The following is an 18,646-nucleotide window of genomic DNA, read 5'->3' on the forward strand; positions in this document are numbered from 1 at the left end:
GTACTGATCCCAATGCACCGCCAGTATATCGGCTGGTGATTGATCTTCGAGAATTGAATAAATGCATTATCCCACAGTACCCTGTGGTCCCCGATATATCATCTCTCTTGACTGCTATTGATTCAGAAGCAACGTTCTTTACTGTAATTGATCTCAAGAACGCCTTCTTCAGCGTGCCTATTGATCCAGAGAGCCAATATCTCTTCGGATTCTGTTTAAATGGACGCAGTTTCAAATTTTCGCGCGCACCTCAAGGATTCACAGAAAGCCCCAGCATCTATAGTCAAGCACTGAAAAGACAACTAGATTGTATTCAAATGCCAGTTAACACCGCTTTACTACAATACGTCGATGATCTGCTGATCACCGCACGAAGTGAGCCCGAATGTGAAAAAGCATCACTGACAGTTTTACATTTCCTGGCTGACAAGGGACACAAGGTGTCTCCTTCGAAGCTACAATTCTGTGTTCAGCAAGTTGTGTACTTGGGTCACTTACTGTCCAAAGTGGGGAGACAGCTCACTCCCGATCGCATTCAGTTAATTGTGAACATGCCGCAACCCAAGACACAAAAGGAAGTGCGGGCCTTCATAGGCCTCACCTCGTACTGCAGACAATGGATTCCCCAGTATGCATTTCTAGCTAAACCACTCATCCAGTTAACGACACAGGAGGCAGCGACTTCGACTGTCCTCCCTTGGACTCAGGAACACACACAAGCTTTTGAAGAATTAAAGAAAGTTTTATGCCAAGCACCAGTTTTAGCGACACCATGTTACAGCAAACCGTTTACACTTTTTGTTACAGAACGTGATGGTACAGCGTTGTCTGTCCTCACTCAAGACCAAGCAGGTTCACATAAGCCTTGTGCTTATTTTTCTAGTACATTGGATTCAGTAGCTCAAGCACTCCCTGCGTGCTTAAAGTCAGTAGCAGCAACAGCGTTAGCAATAAGACAAAGTGATTCAATTGTTTTAGGTCATCAGTTAACAGTTCAAGTACCACATTCTGTAGAGGTTTTGTTAAACAGAACCCAGACTCAACACTTAACTATAGCACGACTGACAGGTTATGAATTAACACTATTCCAGCCACACATAGAAATCAGACGTTGCAGCATCCTGAACCCAGCAACACTGTTACCTACAGTTATGACAGATCCAGCTCCGCATGATTGTATAGAAATAATTAATGCAGTAACTAAGCCTAGACGAGACTTAACAGATGTCCCATTGACAAATCCAGACCTGACACTTTATGTGGATGGTTCATGTATGAGAACAAGTACAGGAGAATTAGTGGCCGCGTACGCCGTGACCACTGAAACTGAAATTAAAGAAACACATCGTATTGACACCCTGTCTGCTCAAGCAGCAGAGCTCATCGCTCTGACTCGAGCCTGTATTCTAGCCAAGAACAGAAATGTTAACATATACACAGATTCCCGCTATGCCTTCGGAGTTGTACACGACTTCGGAGTCCTCTGGCAAGAACGAGGTTTTCTGACTTCCCATGGGGCCAAGATACAACATGGCCCCCTCATTCAAGCACTGTTAGAAGCAATACATTTGCCCTCGGGCATATCAGTCATGAAGTGTAAGGCACATACTAAAGTCACAGATTCTGTTTCCCAGGGTAACGACCTGGCAGACCAGACAGCAAAACATACAGCATTGACTTACACCCAGACTACTGATGTGACAAAGACAATAGTCCAGACCCAGTGTATGGCAGTTAGAGATCCCGCCCTAGATGTAATTGATATCCAGACACATGCTACTCCAGAGGAGATAAAGAAATGGACTGAACTAGGAGGGATTCAGACAGATCAAGGTTGGGTGACGAAGGGAAAATCTATATGGTTTCTCCCCGACTCAATGGTTCAAGTCATGATAAATACAGCACATAGTCCTGCCCATCTTGGAGAGAAAGCCATGTTAGACAGTTTACAGAATCTCTGGTACAACAAACACTTACGAGCAGCAGCAAAACAGAAAGTGCGTACTTGCATGATCTGTTGTCAGTTCAATCCAGGTAAAAGCGTCCCTGTTGAGCAAGGTGGATTCCATCCTCCCGATCACCCTTTTGAAGTCCTCCAGATGGATTATATCCAGATGAATAGCTGTAGAGGATTTAAGTATGTTCTTGTAATCGTTTGTGCTCTGTCCCGCTGGACCGAAGCATACCCAGTCCCAGACTACACTGCTCCGACCACTGCCAGACAGTTGGTTCGTGAATTCTTCCCACGGTACGGTTTGCCCCGTGTCGTGTATTCAGATAACGGACAGCCGTTCTCGTCCGAGCTGATGAGACAAGTTTCCCTCTTGCTAGGATATCAGTGGAGGTTCCACTGTGTCCGACATCCCGAAGCAGCTGGCCTTGTAGAAAGGCATAATCAGACACTAAAAATCCGTCTTGCCAAGATCTGTCAGGAAAAAGGGGTCGACTGGATAGTCGCCCTGCCCGTGGCACTATTCTACATGAGAATGGTTGCCCACTCGAGATCAGGGCTATCTCCGTACGAAGTGGTCTTTGGCAGACCGCCGAATATGTGGGGGACGCCCGTTCCGAAAAAGATCACTGATATTGATTGTAACATGTTGACAGATTACCTTGCCTCCTTGATGTCTGCACTCCAATCATGTCGTTCACAGGTTGCCGCAGCCTTCCCTGACAACACCGATGTAAAGGCGCATGAGGTCCGTCCAGGGGACCTGGTACTCGTCAGGAACTTCGACCGGAAAAGTCCGCTGGAGCCCCGCTGGAAGTCTCCAAAGACCGTTCTGCTTACCACTAGGACCGCCGTGAAAATCGAGGGGAGAAAGGGGTGGGTCCACACGAGTCACATCAAACTATGCAATGAACTAAAAAACGGACTGAAACAGGACTCTGACTCGTCCACCCCCACCAAAGACTGTGTTGAAGCACAAGACGTTACTGTGCCTAAAAGAGAAAAGACTCCTCAAGAACTTTACCGTATGAAGCTTCGATCTAGCAAGTCAGACAGTTTAATTGTTTAAGTCCTCCCTTAGGTGAATCGGTTAAATAGTTTCTGACATGTATCCCCTAGATCGAGTTAGAGAGAGAGAGGAAAAGAGAAGAACATATTGCAAATCACTTCGTAGTCACTGCATAGTGACACTAATAATCATGTTTATTCTGAGTATTCTAATTATTATTGCCAGCATTCTGCTTCCTATGTACTGGCCTATTTTCAGGCGTGAACAATCTGCTTACAATGTCTCTGCTGAACACACTTTTAGTGAACTTCCTGCACATGAACTCTCTTACAGACTTGCGCTGCGCAACAATACATTCATTAGTATGTTACACCATTCCCATCAGACAAATAATGCTACAGACTGTTGGATATGTGGCCGACTCCCTCCCTACCAGAATTACAAGGGAGCTCTGCCTCTCTTTCCGTACCCATTCACTCACAATGGCTCCTGTGGAGCATGGTTTAAAATAATTAATTCTTTAGATCCTGATATTGCTGTTTTCGATGGGGGCTGGGTTTGGGGAAACTTGAACTTAGTCCTGCTCAACGTCTGTTATCCTGATCAAGAAGGACTTCCCACTCGAATAGGAACTGATCTAGAAAATGAAGTATATGGATTAGGTAATTACACAATTAGCCTTATGATCCTCACTGTTGAATCTGAAACTGCTCCAGTTTTGCCCCATATGTTAGTGTTACCAGTCACAGGTGAATTATGTGTTAGCAAGAAAGGTTCAGTACACGTAGGTCATAGTAAATGCACTACTGTGGTCGAGTTCAGTGACCATGGTAAATCGTCCTTTAAAGCTACCAGTCATTCCTACTTTGTTTGTGGTCATACCGCATACATACGTTTGCCTCCAGATTGGGATGGTACCTGTTACATTGCCTTCCTTCTGCCACCTGTTTTCCTAGCTCCTCCTGATTACCATAGAAATACGAATCTAGCACCGAATAGACCCAAAAGAGATATTCCCCTTGTCGACTACACAGAAACGGCATGGGAACAGTACACTGATTTCAATAAAGGATTCTTTTTCTTCCTAGGACCTGTCCAAAACAGTAAATTAATACGCAGATTAACGAGAACACTTGAAGCAGTAGTGAACGAAACTGCCTCCGCTCTAGGTAACTTAACAGAGGAGCAGTCCGCTATACGGACTGTTGTCCTTCAAAATCGTCTTGTGATTGATGTCATCTTGGCAGATAGAGGTGGAGCTTGTAAGGTCATCGGGTCAAGTTGCTGTGTTTTCATTCCACAAAACGCACCATCTGTCTATCAAGCTATCACCCGTTTACATAAAATTGCAAATCAGATACATCAGAATCCAGGCACCTGGACTTGGTCCGGTTGGTTCTGGACTACGTTGACAGCTTGGGGATGGAAGATCTTATCGTTCCTAGGCATTGGTCTTGTTATAGTATTCAGTTGTTGCCTGTGCCTGCAGTGTGGGCCAGCGATATGTGGACTGTGTGCCACATCCTGCATTGAGCATTCCAGTTGCCTCTCAAACAGTCAAAGAAAGAAAGACGAACATATAATGTTACAAGAACAAACTGATCGATTTATGAGGATCGATATATCATGAAGGGTCCGTAGGGAACAAGGAGGGAATGAGGTAATATAAATTTTATGGTCATGTTGTGTTCCCTAGCGAGTACCCCACCGACTCCATGTACGAGTTAAAAGTGCATGTAACTTCCCTCCTGTACCAGCTATGAAGACGCAAATACATTTGCGTCCAACGTTAACTTGTCCTCTTTCAGACCCACCATGAATGGGTTTGATGGTCCGTTCCTAAGTATGCTATGCCAACGTCTTTTTGAAGTATACTCCTACGTTTTTCAGCCTGGCTGAAAGTAGGCCCTGAATCTCTGCCACCGAGCCTCTTTTCTGGCTTCTGACTGCGAGGGCCTCTGCCCAAGCAGCCCCCGTACCCGTGAACTCTGACTTACTTCTAGCGCGGCCCTCCGTGCTCAGCTCAGCCTGCTGCCTGCCAAGATTGACTATAACCTTCGAGTTATCTGTTTTCCTCCCCGAAGATACATTCCGGCCTGCTAGCTTCAGTAAACATCCTTCCTCAGCTACAGGGCTAAAGGGCCGACCTGTCTTTATGCAAGTAATTCATAGCCTCTGTTGCCATGCTTCCATGGAAGGCCCCATGCCCCCACGCTTCTCATACAGACACTCAGGCGCTTATACACGCACTCACAGCAAGTATAGAATAGCTTCTGCTCTAGAGACCTTTCTGCCCAGATAGCTTAGTTCCTAAACATCAGATATCGGATATGATAGAAGCACAAGTTGATCTGACATGCCAGACTTCTGTCTCTTTCCGCCAGTGTAAATGTCAAGTCCCCTGCACCCCGTCTATCACACGTCATGCAGCTGCGCGCGCATCCAAGCTTCCGATTTCCGCTGACATTGCAACATTCTGTTAGCACCACCCCTTGGTGCCACCCACTTGCGTCACCTATCAGTGACGTTTCTAGCACACACGCCTAGTTTACGCCTCTTGATGATGTACTAGCACCACGTGTATACTGTTATCTTGTCTTCTCTCAGCTGTTACGCCTCTTACATTGAACATTATGATGTAAATCAAGTATATAAGCTATGTATTGTCAATAAACGACGGCGCGCTCATCTATCCCTTCTGACATCCTGTGTGGTGGTCAGAACATGATATCCTGATTCCTTTATGAGGAATAAAACCCTTAGAAACTCTTACACCACGGACTCTGTTTTCCTTCTTTCCGATTGAGTTATTATTGATTAAGTACTTACCTGCATAGAAATTAAGAGAGTAAATTAATTATTTACATCAACTATATTAACCCGAAGTAGCACTTCGTGAAGTGCACTTCGCACTATGCGAACTAAGCGTAGCACTACGTGAACTGCGTAGTACCCGGTTCGCACTGTGCAAGATGCTGTTTTCAATGATTGCACAGTGCTGGATGCTTGTCCGCACTGTGCAATCATTGAAAACGGTATCTTGCCCAGTGAGAGCTGTAGTTTTCTGCCGCTCGAGGAGATTTTTACTCGAGTGGCAGCTTTCTCAACGCAGACTGGTAGTTTCTCATCGCGAGCGGTCCCGAGCATATGTGACCACTTGCAATGAGAAACCTGACCTCCCCACGTTGAGAATCTCGCCGGGAGGTTTATTTTCCACGCTCACAATAGGCAACTGATGTTGCTGAGCGAGAACGAGGAAAAAGTCTTGCCAGGATGTCATTTTGCTTGCTCGCGGTCACCAACTTGACATTGAGGACCACGAGCAAGCAAAAAATTACTGCTGCACTACTCTACGCATGTTTGCACTGTGCTACGTGCAGTTCACGTAGTGCGAAGTTGCGCAAACTTTGCAAACTACACGAGCGTAGCGTAGTGCTTTGCCCAGGCCTACACTATATAGCCGCTAACATGCATTACTAACATGCCCCTAGCATGTATAGTGGGGACTTTGTTCCATGTCGTAAGGACCCTTTGTTTCCACTCCTGGGCATCCATGTGACAACCTAATGTATTCTGGGAGTTGTAGTCATGAGTTGCTCCACTGAACCAATTGGGTGGATACAAGTGCAGACAATGATCGAAACAGGGTCCCCTGAGGATTTGGAGGCCTGACAGCTACAACACTGGTACAGATTGGACTCCAACCCATTCCCGCCAAGGAGTGGCTTACTGATGCCTATTTTCAAGAGTTTATGGCTGACTGTCTCTGAAGAGACTTGTGAGAGGCTGGAAGCCTCCAGACCACACTGTTTCTCAGCTGTCCTTGCTGACGTCACGCTCTGCTCGTGGTGTCGTGTTTATTCCAAGCATCAATGCTTCAGGACCAGCTGACAGTGGAAGCTGGAGCCACAGAGATGAAGTGACAGATAAGATCCACCAGACAGCCCTCTGGAGAGAGGTGCCTACACATGGCAGGGAGCTGCTGCTTACAAAGGCTTCTGGAAGTGTCTTCTGGGCATCACACAGAGGGTTTAAATGTTGCCCTGAAAGCGGCAGGATCTGTGGAACCGGACAGACTTTTTGCAATCGGTTTGTTTTTATGAAAATGGCGAATGAAGGGTTGGGGGTGGATTTTATACAAAACTATTGAATTCTATGAAAGTAAGACAGTGCAGTGTGAACTGCACCATAAAAATAACAGGTTTACATAATTTTATTAAAATAATATCAGTAAATAACATGATTGTTCTATGGCCCTTTTACGGCTATTAATTGTCCTTCGTGTATAAGTAGATCAACAAGTCTAGTTTTTAGGTCTGGCCTCTCAGACTATTATTGTTTCACAAATTCATGCATAATTCACATACATAGAGGGGCTTTTGGTTAGCACCCCACCCCCGACTGCTCTGATAAAGTGCCATTCACATGTTGGTTCCGCCCACCACAGCATACAGCATAGGGCAATGAGTCTGCCCCCATCATCAACTGGGTACCTTCACTTCCAGTGACCATACAAAGTCCGTGCACACTGACACACACCCACTTAAAAGGAGTTCCTTTCTGTTCAGTAACAAAACTGGATCAAATAGTATTTTATTTCACTTATATATTTTTTATTTATTCCAACTATCAGCTAGGTATTTACTATGTTTGCACTTCGGTTCCCCAGTAAAATAGTGATACATTTTTCTGTCTTCTTTTTAATGTTACTGTTAAAAGCACTTAGGTGTGCTATGTAACACTGTAAGTGCGCGTGATTAGAGTCCTTGGTTAGGTGGTGATGCTACAAATATAAAACACCCTGTCAGCCTGCCAAGGCCAGGTTTACTGGCTTTGCCAATGCTTGTTCACTTTGTATTCTGCTACTTGTAGTTCTGCATTTATTATAGGAAAACCGATAAAATTGAATGCAAGGGAAGAAAAAAGTAGGGCTGACATTCTCAACCTGTGCTCTCGTGTTGTAAGTATCAGATCTTTTTGCTTGAAGGTCACAATTGTCATTTTTAAAAGAAATGAGGGTTTTAAAACAACAGCCTCATTAAGGCGTCCTTGTAGAAACCAGCCCTGTAATTCCGCCCCTGCGAATCCTGGGCCCGGTATTACCGACCCCTGGTGAGAACCTGTTGAACCGGGACGCCTGGGGGCCTTGGCACGCCCACGCCTGGGGGCCTTGGCACGCCCACGCCTGGGGGGGGGGGGGGGCATTGGCACACCCACTGGTATACACTTCCACCTATTCCTGGTCCCTTTTTTTGAAAAACATTGCACAATGTTACTTCCTGGCTAAACGCGCGCGTGACATTGTTCCCATAAAATTTGTAAACTGAATGTATAGTGCACCTGCGGTTACCAGCCGAAGCGTGTTACTTCCCACCGTCTCATAACTTGGCCCAAAGAAGAAAGTTAGTCCGACTCCGAATGCCCCGCGATAGGCGCGGGAAGTTCAACTGGTCACTTTGTTTGTTAACGTCATTTGTGATTAGTGCTTGAAAGGGAAATTGAAAAGTGCAGGTACTCACTTCCCCGAGTACCTGTTTGCTATTGATAAGTGCCGGGTACTCCCCCATTAAAAGTATTGCGCTCTGGCAGAGAAGTGAAGGTACTGTCTCTTCAAATTAAAAAATGCAGATACTCGGTAGCTGCGAGTACGCGGCCATTTAAAACTCTGATTGTGATTTTGATGCAAACCTGTGTGTCATAGCAGGTACCACTTTTCACTTCTAGCAAAATGTCACTTAGTGTGTCAGGCAAGAGGAAGCCAGACATCAACATCAGGCACAACAGACATGTCACAGACTTGTCGACTGAAAGACCGCCAGCTGCGCGTGCACCAACCTGCTGAGATGTGACTGACTGAGCCCCAACCTTATTCTTTGAGAAGGACCGAAGTGCCGCACTTCCCCCTGGTGGAGGCGCATGAAGTGCGCCCCGCAGCCCCCCCACAGCGTCCCTTCTAGGGGAGGGGTGCCTTTAGTGCCGAGGGAACGGTTTCGTTTCCCTGAAATTGGGCAAGGGGAGGGTCGCCTGAAATGCTGGCGTCTTGAACAGCGCAGTGTGTGGCGCCCCCGATTGTGGCGAGTGGCTGCTTGTCATGGGGTCTTTAAAAGGAAACGAGCTGCGTCTGTGTGGAATGTAGCAGCATGAGCGGACCCCTCTAAACAACAACACAATCAATAATACACAACACACTTACAAGGAGAATATAGTGCAACCACGCAGTACAAAACAAGGAGAAAACGCATCACAAAAACACAACAGCACACCAAAATACACTTCACCACCACAACACAAACACTGCATAATCAACATGCAGAAGCATTCTTGTCACACATGTCCACCTCTATAACACGGTGGTGCGGGGAGGTTGTACCGCCTGTTACCACCAGGACATGGAACGGCGCCAGTCTGAATGTTTCGAGATACAGCCCTCTTTGGAAGTAAGTGAAAGTAGCCAGGGAGGGCGTGTGCGGGCGGAAGAGAGGCTCTGGTTGTACCCAGTACCTGCTAGTAAGCCCCCCCGTGCCGCCTCCGGCCCCTTAGATGCTAGCCTGGGCCCCTGAAGCGCCTTCCTCTCTCCCTGTCCCTCAGTAGGCGCTGCGCACTTACACGTCAGTAGCAGCAGAGAAAGCACTCAAGCTGGAGAGACTGCGCCGAAACCCGTCGACAGCACCGGGTCTCCAGGGGCCGCTGCTTTCTCAGTGGTTGTTGATGTCCGGGGGGAGGCCGACGCTCTGACACAGCCCCTCTCCACCTCCTGCTTTTTGGAGCAGCCGCGCCCCTTCCAGAGCACCACGTGCTGCGCACCGTCTAATGATGGAGCCCTGGCGCTTCCTGCCAGAGGCCCTTGTTTGTTGACACAGACCAGGCCCCGTGGTATGCTGCCAAACGAGAACTGAGCCGCGAACTGGTTTGAGAGTTAATGCACCTGCTGCTGCAGCTCAGGTCTGTGTGTGCGGTCCGCAGCTCGGTCACCGTGAGGTTACGGTACCCACCTCATCATTAAGGCCGCTTGGATTGGGCCAAAGTTAGGGTGACCAGGCGTCCCCGTTTTGCCAGGACGGTCCCAGTTTTTAACCAGCTGTCCCAGCAAAATTGAGAAAAGTAGCTCATGTCCTTGTTTTTAAAGAGGTCGACTGAAAACGGCGGGCGGTGTTTTTTATGTTTTACGGAGCAGGGATAGTTACCAGTTGTTTCAAGAAAGCAATTGAATTAACAGGCAAGCTACTGGGTTTAAAAATTGCATTTTATGTATGTTCTTACTGCCTGTTCTGTAATTCTCTACTGAGGAGCACTCTCATCTCTTGAAGTAAAATTGTAGTCCTTCTTCTTTTTTGTGTGAAATGTCCCGGTTTTTGGCTTTCAAATTCTGGTCATCCAAGCCAAAGTCAGTGGCACAACCCTGTCAGAAATAGGTGGAAAGAAGGAAAAACGTTTTTTTTTCCTATAACAGTGTTGCTTTTTAAGGCCTCCCAAATACAGGAGTGAGGAGGAGGACCGAGCCTTTTGAGATTGTTCCAGAAGCACTTTATCGCACATGGGAGGAGATGTGGTTGTGGCCAGAGATGCCGGCTTTGGATTTGGGAAACCAGGCTCAAGTCTCGGCGTGCGCTCAACATCCTGTGATTCTGGGCAAATCACGTAATCTTCCCAAATCACGTAATCTTCCCGTGCCTTAAAAGCACACAAATTGGAATAGCCAATATGTCTCGCCTTTGGGTCCTTAAGTGTTTAGCCATGCAGCATGTTGTCATGGGTGCTGTGCCGCCAGCGATTGAAGAGCTATACAAATACTGCACACTGGAGTATGCACTCTGATGCAGGAATACATCCCTGCCTGAGGAAATATTTATGGACACGTTCCAAGGCTTTTTAACGAACAGACAGAAAGACAGAAGCCTTGATGCAAGTCAAGTAAGTAAACAAGAAAAGGAGTAAACCCGTTATCCCAGCTGAGACCGGGCAAGTATTATAACAATAAGACAATGTCTCAACTGGTATATCATGCAGGGGGACTGTGCAAATTGCGTATCAATCACCTAGCACAGAAAGGGGACGAGGGAGACCAAGTAAGGGTAGCAGGGTTGTTATTTGCATATAGAAGCACAAAATACAACTAAGTTGCAGTAACCATAACAACCAAATGTGCACTGGGAGTGTTACTGTGAATAAACGGCGCAGTGACACATGTGATTAGGAAACAACATAAGGCGGCGAAAAAACAGTGGATCAAATGAAAGTACTTACAAATTCAAACATAATTTCGTTATTTGCATATGACCCCTGGGTTGCCCCGAATGGCCTTGTAGAGTCGACGGCGTTTCAACCTTTTGAGGTCCTCATCAGGACGATGGTTACATGATTAGAAGAGTGCTCTGGAGGCACTATTGGGGAGCGAGAGGGGAGAGTTCAGAGGATGAAATTCATTGTCAGGAGCCGCAATGAAGCATCCCTTGGGAGAAAGCAGCAGTGAATAGCTGATGTGAGATCGGTTGGAAGGTTCAACATCCAATGTCAATGGAAGTGGCGTATGGGTACCTGGGCTGCGCTCTCAGAGATGAATTATGATGGCTGCAGGGGAATGGAGCCTTGGTACTGGTGAAGAATCGGACCAGCTAGTTTGTGGTCTAGAGAGCCGGCATTAGTCCGGGGGGGTCAGGGGACGATTCCCTGTTCGCTCCCCTACAGTGCCTCCAGAGCACTCTTCTAATCGTGCAACCATCGTCCTGATGATGACCTCAAGTTAAAGTGGTCGAAACGCCGTCGACTCGTTTGATCCACTGTTTTTTCACCGCCTTACGTTGTTTCCTAATCACATGTGTCACTGCGCCGTTTAGTCACAGTAACACTCCCAGTGCACATTTGGTTGTTATGGTTACTTCAATTTAGTTGTATTTTGTGCTTCTATATGCAAATAACAACCCTTCAACCCTTACTTGATGCAAGGCAAAGCACTATCACCTTCTGTGTGCGGCCATCTTGAAGCTGCTTTCTTGATAAATGGTACAAAAAGCGGAGCATGTACTAATACAGCATAGCTAAAAGCAACAGGAGGAACCAGATGCTAAGAGTGCTTCAAACTGGAATAATGAGTGACTGAGGAGTGAAGTTAGAGCAATGTCCAAATTGACAACGCAGTACTTTTTCCTTCCAAAGATTCCCAAAGTAGTTTGCATGCACGACCAGTGGTGTAGCCAAGGGGGATGATGGGGGCTGTCCACGCTGGGCGGCACTCTTTTGGAGGGGGTGGCACTTCATGTGAGGTGAGCAATTTCAGTGAGTGCAGGATAAGTGTTTTTCTTTTTTTTACATTTTATTTTCCCTCGTCGTTGTCAATTTCTCACATTCATTCTACCTGCACCGGCCATCTCTGGGCAGCAAACTCAGGGAGCGCCCTGGGTGGCAAAAGTTCTAGCTACTCACAACACAAGGAGGGAGGTACCCTAGGAACCAATAAGGGACCGGGTTAACAATTATAAGAAAACAAGCGAAACGTCCCTAAACGTTGGGGGTATACCCTATGTCGTACGATAGCTCGCCAAGATGACTTGGGGGCTATCTACGACTTAACAGAGAAAATTATCTTTTAAGATTCAACATGCATACAATACCTAAATAGAGGCTAACAGTCAGTGTAGGAACTCTGTGTACAATTATTCACAACATTATTTTAAAAAACTCTAATCTTCGCCATTGATTAAAATCATCAGTTTATTGTGTAAAATTTATAACATAATACAGTCTAACAGTACATTAAAAATTTTTTTTACAATCAGATACAGATTTAAAAACCAAAAGTCGACGTGGCGTTTCGGTGTCTTGTATCGATGGTAACACCTTCTTCAGGACGGATTTTTTAAAAAAAATCTCTCAAACTTTTTGAGGGATTCTGACCATATGGGATATCTTGAGGGTGCAGTTTTTTCACTCATTAATCTGCCTCTCATAGGTGTTTCTTCATTAGATGGAATTTAGCGATACGTATTCCACCCGGACATAAAATTCATATATGTGGTCAGTGCTGTATCAGGGGTGACCACCGTATGTCTTTTCAACTTGAAAACATGTTTCTTTTATATATAATGTGGGTTGATTTCCAGCTTGTCTTTTTGTAGATAGAGGCTTTTGTATATATTTGTTTCCTTCTACCGGCTTGTGTCCTATTCCTCCGTTATTTTAGGAAATACACTTCTGTTGGAACAGCGGCCTCCCTGTCACCTGGTCCTGATACAGCTTCCTCATGGAAACATGTTTTCAAGTTGAAAAGACATACGGTGGTCACCCCTGATACAGCACTGACCACATATATGAATTTTATGTCCAGGTGGAATAAGTATCGCTAAATTCCATCTAATGAAGAAACACCTATGAGAGGCAGATTAATGAGTGAAAAAACTGCACCCTCAAGATATCCCATATGGTCAGAATCCCTCAAAAAGTTTGAGAGATTTTTTTTAAAAAAAACGTCCTGAAGAAGGTGTTACCATCGATACAAGACACCGAAACGCCGCGTCGACTTTTGGTTTTTAAATCTGTATCTGATTGTAAAAAATTTTTTTAATGTACTGTTAGACTGTATTATGTTATACATTTTACACAATAAACTGATGATTTTAATCAATGGCGAAGATTAGAGTTTTTTAAAATAATGTTGTGAATAATTGTACACAGAGTTCCTACACTGACTGTTAGCCTCTATTTAGGTATTGTATGCATGTTGAATCTTAAAAGATAATTTTCTCTGTTAAGTCGTAGATAGCCCCCAAGTCATCTTGGCGAGCTATCGTACGACATAGGGTATACCCCCAACGTTTAGGGACATTTTGCTTGTTTTCTTATAAAAGTTCTAGCTACGCCACTGAGTATGACACAGACTCAACTTCAACTGGGGTGTAGTGGAACCGGCAGTTAGAGATCCCTTCACGGTCGGTGTGGATGGTGCGGTGATGTCATCTAAGACGTAACCTCTGGTGCTCTTTGTGTTCAGGCTGGGATGAGGTGTGAGAGTGGGCAGTCAAGAAATGCCTCACAGTCTCTGGGGAGCTGCCATAAATGTGCTTTGAAATCAGAGTTCTGGGAGGTGGAGGACGGCAGGAAAAGGCAGCGTACATCCAACTGGTATGCAGCTGTGGCAGATGGCGCCCCAAGCTCCAGAGTAGGCTGAGGGGAGTGCACTATCAGCCCCCCACATGCATTCTTCTAATTTACCTCTGTAATTTATATTCTAGAGCTAGAAAACATGCACTCTCATAGAGTGTTTCAGACAAAAAAAGGAGCAAAGCAGAAGGCAGGTAGAGTCACACGAAAGAGAGACAGCAATGAGAGTGGGGGACAGAAGTATATGGGCAACAGGAAGCAATATTGGTTGGTAAGACAACGACACTGCATGCAGCGGTGCACAGAAGCAAGTTGCGAGAGAGCAACTCATTGCAGAAGGTAGGACGAGAGATAGTTGGAACCGTACTGTCATGGAGTGCTGCACGAGAAAGGAAACAAGAGGGAGGAGGGGAATCATGGAAGCAACACTAAGAAGGGCAGTGGGATGCTATGAAAACATGGGTAGTGAGTTTTTAAAAGAGAATGGGAGAGCTGGTTGTGAGGGGCATGCCAAGGGAGCGGTAAACATTGCCTCATTCGCATTTAACCTGGTTGAAGCACCTTTGTTGAAGTGCTGTAATCAAAAATTGTGTGTGGGCGAGTTTTATATATAAATGTTTTTATGCTTGTAATACATCGTGCTTCACAACTTTGGAGCATATAAACTAATCAATTGCAAAACAGCACACCCGCTACCTTGCCAATAAAAAGAAAGTTTGTTTACAGGTTACCAACACACATTCACTTGGCATAACCCATTCACACACGCTACCTTCATAATGAATAAAAAGAAGTTTGTTTACCTGACACCAACACGCAATCACTTTGCTCTCGGATTTAAAGTAAAAAATAAAATAATTTACAAACACGCACACACATGCTGCAGGCAACAGCAAAAGCAAGTAAAAAAAAAATAGTTCCCCAAAATGATCACATAAACACTAACGCGTAAAGATACCAGTAATTGGGTGGTGCTCTGTGGGAGGAAATATAACACAAAAAGGAGGGGTAGATAGGAAGTATTAACCACTAGCAAGACCACATTTTTAAAGGACAATTGAATTAATGAATGACAAGGCAGTGGGCGGGCTGTAAACCCACAAAGTGTATACAACATGTCTCACGGAGACAGCACAAGCACTGCCTATAATGGACCTAAAAAATGGCTCTATACTATAAATATTTTAAAAAATAAAAAATAGTCCTCTAGCTGTATGGGGCACTTCTACTGCATCCCAGCCGCAGCCCGTGCAGGTAAGAGCGGTGGGACCGGGTTGGTGGGGGATTTGAAAGACAACCTTGATGGAAAATTAAATAAATAATTTATCTTCCCTCCTCGTCATCTGTCAAAATCCCCCCACACGGACCCACCCTCCTCCGCTCTTACCTGCATGGGCCATGGCTGCTGCAGCCTAACCAAACCAAAGTGCCTTCCTGCAGTATTTTCACAGACCTTCTACCCGCCTGGCCTCCTCCTGGACAGGTCAAGTCACCATGTACTAAATTTGCCCCTTATTGCTCTATGTGCATCTCACAATGGAGGATAATGCTCTAACAATGGATGTGTTCCCCAATTCTGAGGTTCACAAACATCACATATACGCTATTATAATTTCTCATTAAAGATGTGTGTTTGCCTATGTGGCTCCTGTCACTCACCTTTACTCAGTTATCACACTAACACTTTCTTCTCCTTTTATGTTTGTCAAGCTACTTTGAGCAGAAGTTTTCTTGCAAATAAATATGAAACAGGGAAACCAGGCTGTTTCTGCCATATGAAACAGTATTTTTTTTTCAAATCACTGGGTGCTATTAGTATGCATCTTCTTTTCTATAAACATATTCTGATGTGCTAAAGTGGCTTTCTTAGTGTTCTTGTGTGTTGTTGTCTTTACCTATGCTGTGAAGCACAATGGGGAATTGCCTTGTTGCCACTCTCATCATGAATTGCCAACAGAAAAGTTTATAATAGCAAGCATTAAATGGGGGAAGCACAACCATCCCTACTTGTTAGGTCTCGCCCTGGAATTCGCATCCGAAGGATGCGTCCAGGGCGGAGACTTATAGTCGGCTGACACGGGGGAATGAGGGACACAAAACTGTGACGAGCGTGGATTGAGCTGCGTGCACGCGCGTCAACATTCACGCATGCGCACATCACAGCCACACGCATACACAGCACTCACGCATGCGCACATACACACGCATACACAGGCACACCCCCGTCACCTACACGCATACACAGAGACCCCTCCACACACACCAGCCCCTCTCCTCTCGGCTCCACACACACGCACACGCATTTACACTTACACAGACACGCAGGCACCCAGACAGGCAACCCCCCCCCCTCACACACACGCATACACACAGACTCCAGGACACATACACATACACACACACATGCACGCTCACACACATACACAGTCCGCCGCCGCGCGCGCGCACACAGATGCCCCCCGCCCCCCCCAACAAGGCGACGCCCCACTCACCGGCATCCTCAGTGCAGCGGCTCCCACCGGCAGCAAGACTCTTCTTCCCTTCTTCGGCACCGGGGCGCAGGGTAGGCTCCTGCCTGCTCCGGTGCGCCAAACAATCGCGGCTCTTCCGTGGGAGGCGGGGTAGGCTCCCGCCCTCCTACTTCCGGTTGTCCCGCCCGGCCTGCCTGACTTCCTGGTAGAAGACACGGAATGTTCATGGCAAACAGACAGACAAAAAGTGTCTTAAGAATCTTTCGTGCGCCGGTAAAGTCATCGCGGTGCTGACCAGCAGAGGGAATGCACAAGGTAAGCGGCTCGCAAGGAGGTGGTGGGGGTGTGAGGCGAGGGACGTGATCTCGCTTAATTTAGTTTCGAGTAGAGCCCCCTGCCTCCCTCAACCGTGCCCCCTCCCCCGCTTGAAGGGGCCTGTACTATGCCCCTGGTGCCCATTTGGTTTGTATTGTAAGTTCGCAACTCATTATATAACACACGTTAGAGTTGCTCCCTGAGCCTATTCTTCAGGACATTGACACAGTTTAATTCCCTCACAGGTGGCCCGTGTGTGTGTTAATGTGTGTATATGACGTTGCACCTGTAGTTGTGAATGTACGCACGTCTGACTGGCGCGGAGGTGTGCATGCATACGTGTGCATCTATCTCTGGATGCGGGCAAGAGCAGAAATGTCCTCTCTCTATGTGTGCTTCAGTGGCCAGCCACTACTGCCTCTCCAAAGGACTTGCGGATTGCCTTGTGTTGCGATCAAACTCACTTCCGGATTTCAGTAACGCTAGGTGTTACCTGCGCATTATCAGGCAAGGCCTTTCAAGGGATGAGCTCCGGAGCTCATCTTTCTAACAACACGATCCGGCTGGAGCAGCGGGGACGGCTGAGGTGCTGAGAGGACTCGGTGCATCAGAACACTGATGCTGCAATGCAGGTTTTCTCTGAGCACTTACAGTCACTGTCACAACCGGCTTTCGTTTTCACTGTTAACAGCACATATTTCTTTTACAAGTGGGATTAAAGGAGGTAGGCAGAGGACCGTGTTCAACAAAAAGAGGGGACACGTATTGCATGCAATCCTCCAGAATTGGCACCGCTTTTACAATATACGCGCTGCTGTGATTTGAGGCCCTGTTGAACAGCTCCAACATTCACCAGACATCATTTCCTTCATGTAGAGACATGAAGAATGGCGGAGAGGGAGTTTTGAATATGAGGGACTATGTTAATGTAAAAAGGGCATAAAGTACACCCTGCCGTAATTCTGGTGCAGAGTGACTGCAAATCCTCCAGTGAGCCCACACTGAAGGCCAAGATTTGTCTGTGAGATACGGGAGACTCAGGGGCCCTCTTCAAATTCTGCCTGTGGGCCCCCTCCATTTTGCATTGCGTCATAGAGTGTAATGTGCTGTAGGGCACAAGGCGGCTGTCTGCTGCACATGGTACCTTTGTATATTTTCTTGTCTAGAACCAGATATTCCTTAATACTTCCCGGAAAATCTGTTCTTCTCGGAGGAGCTAGTGTGTCACCGAACAGGATGTGACACAGGGGTATCGGAGCTAGGGGAGTCAGAAACGCTAACATCATGGAAGGGCCTTTAATGGTGCAGGTTTGATGATGGAATACCTTTCTGCTCTTACATTATTTAAGGAAATGTGCTCCCTGTGCTTTCCAGTGAGGAGTGTTGAGTGTCCGGTGTAGTACAGAAAAATGGACATGCATCCTCGGATCAGATTGTGGCAGCTAGACATGCAGCAGAAGTTCGTTGTCACTCGCTTCCATTTCTGCACATTCAAGCACCTTGGACCGGAAAACGTACGCTTGTCCCTAATGTAACAAGCGCGAGGCCAGGTGCTGCAGCAACATTACAGTACTCCATTGCCGTGGGCCCAGAGCCATGAACTAGGTTTAAACCTTCTCTAATCTCAGTTCCTTCGTTAATCAGATGCACCGACCAGAGCCGTAGCCTCCATTAGCGCAGCAGGAGCATTGGTGCCGGGGTTCAGAGGCTCTATGTAGACACCCAAACACACACACACGGAGTGACAGTGAGTGCGAAGTGACAGTGAGTGCGGAGTGACAGTGAGTGCAGAGTGACAGTGAGTGC

General features: G+C 46.4%; 1 protein-coding gene across 1 annotated transcript in view; it reads right to left on the reverse strand.

Annotated features, from left to right (window-relative positions):
• Window positions 1-9,933, reverse strand: part of LOC147678417 (transmembrane protein 272-like) — an 81,883-nt gene extending 71,950 nt beyond the window's left edge. Inside the window, exon 1 of the mRNA XM_086946009.1 lies at window positions 9,567-9,933. The gene's annotated coding sequence lies outside the window, so the exon portion shown is untranslated. The remainder of the gene's footprint in view (window positions 1-9,566) is intronic.
• Window positions 9,934-18,646: the final 8,713 nt, after the last annotated feature.

Source organism: Lissotriton vulgaris, chromosome 12, assembly GCF_964263255.1.
Source record: "Lissotriton vulgaris chromosome 12, aLisVul1.2, whole genome shotgun sequence".
Classification (NCBI taxonomy): Eukaryota; Metazoa; Chordata; class Amphibia; order Caudata; family Salamandridae; genus Lissotriton; species Lissotriton vulgaris.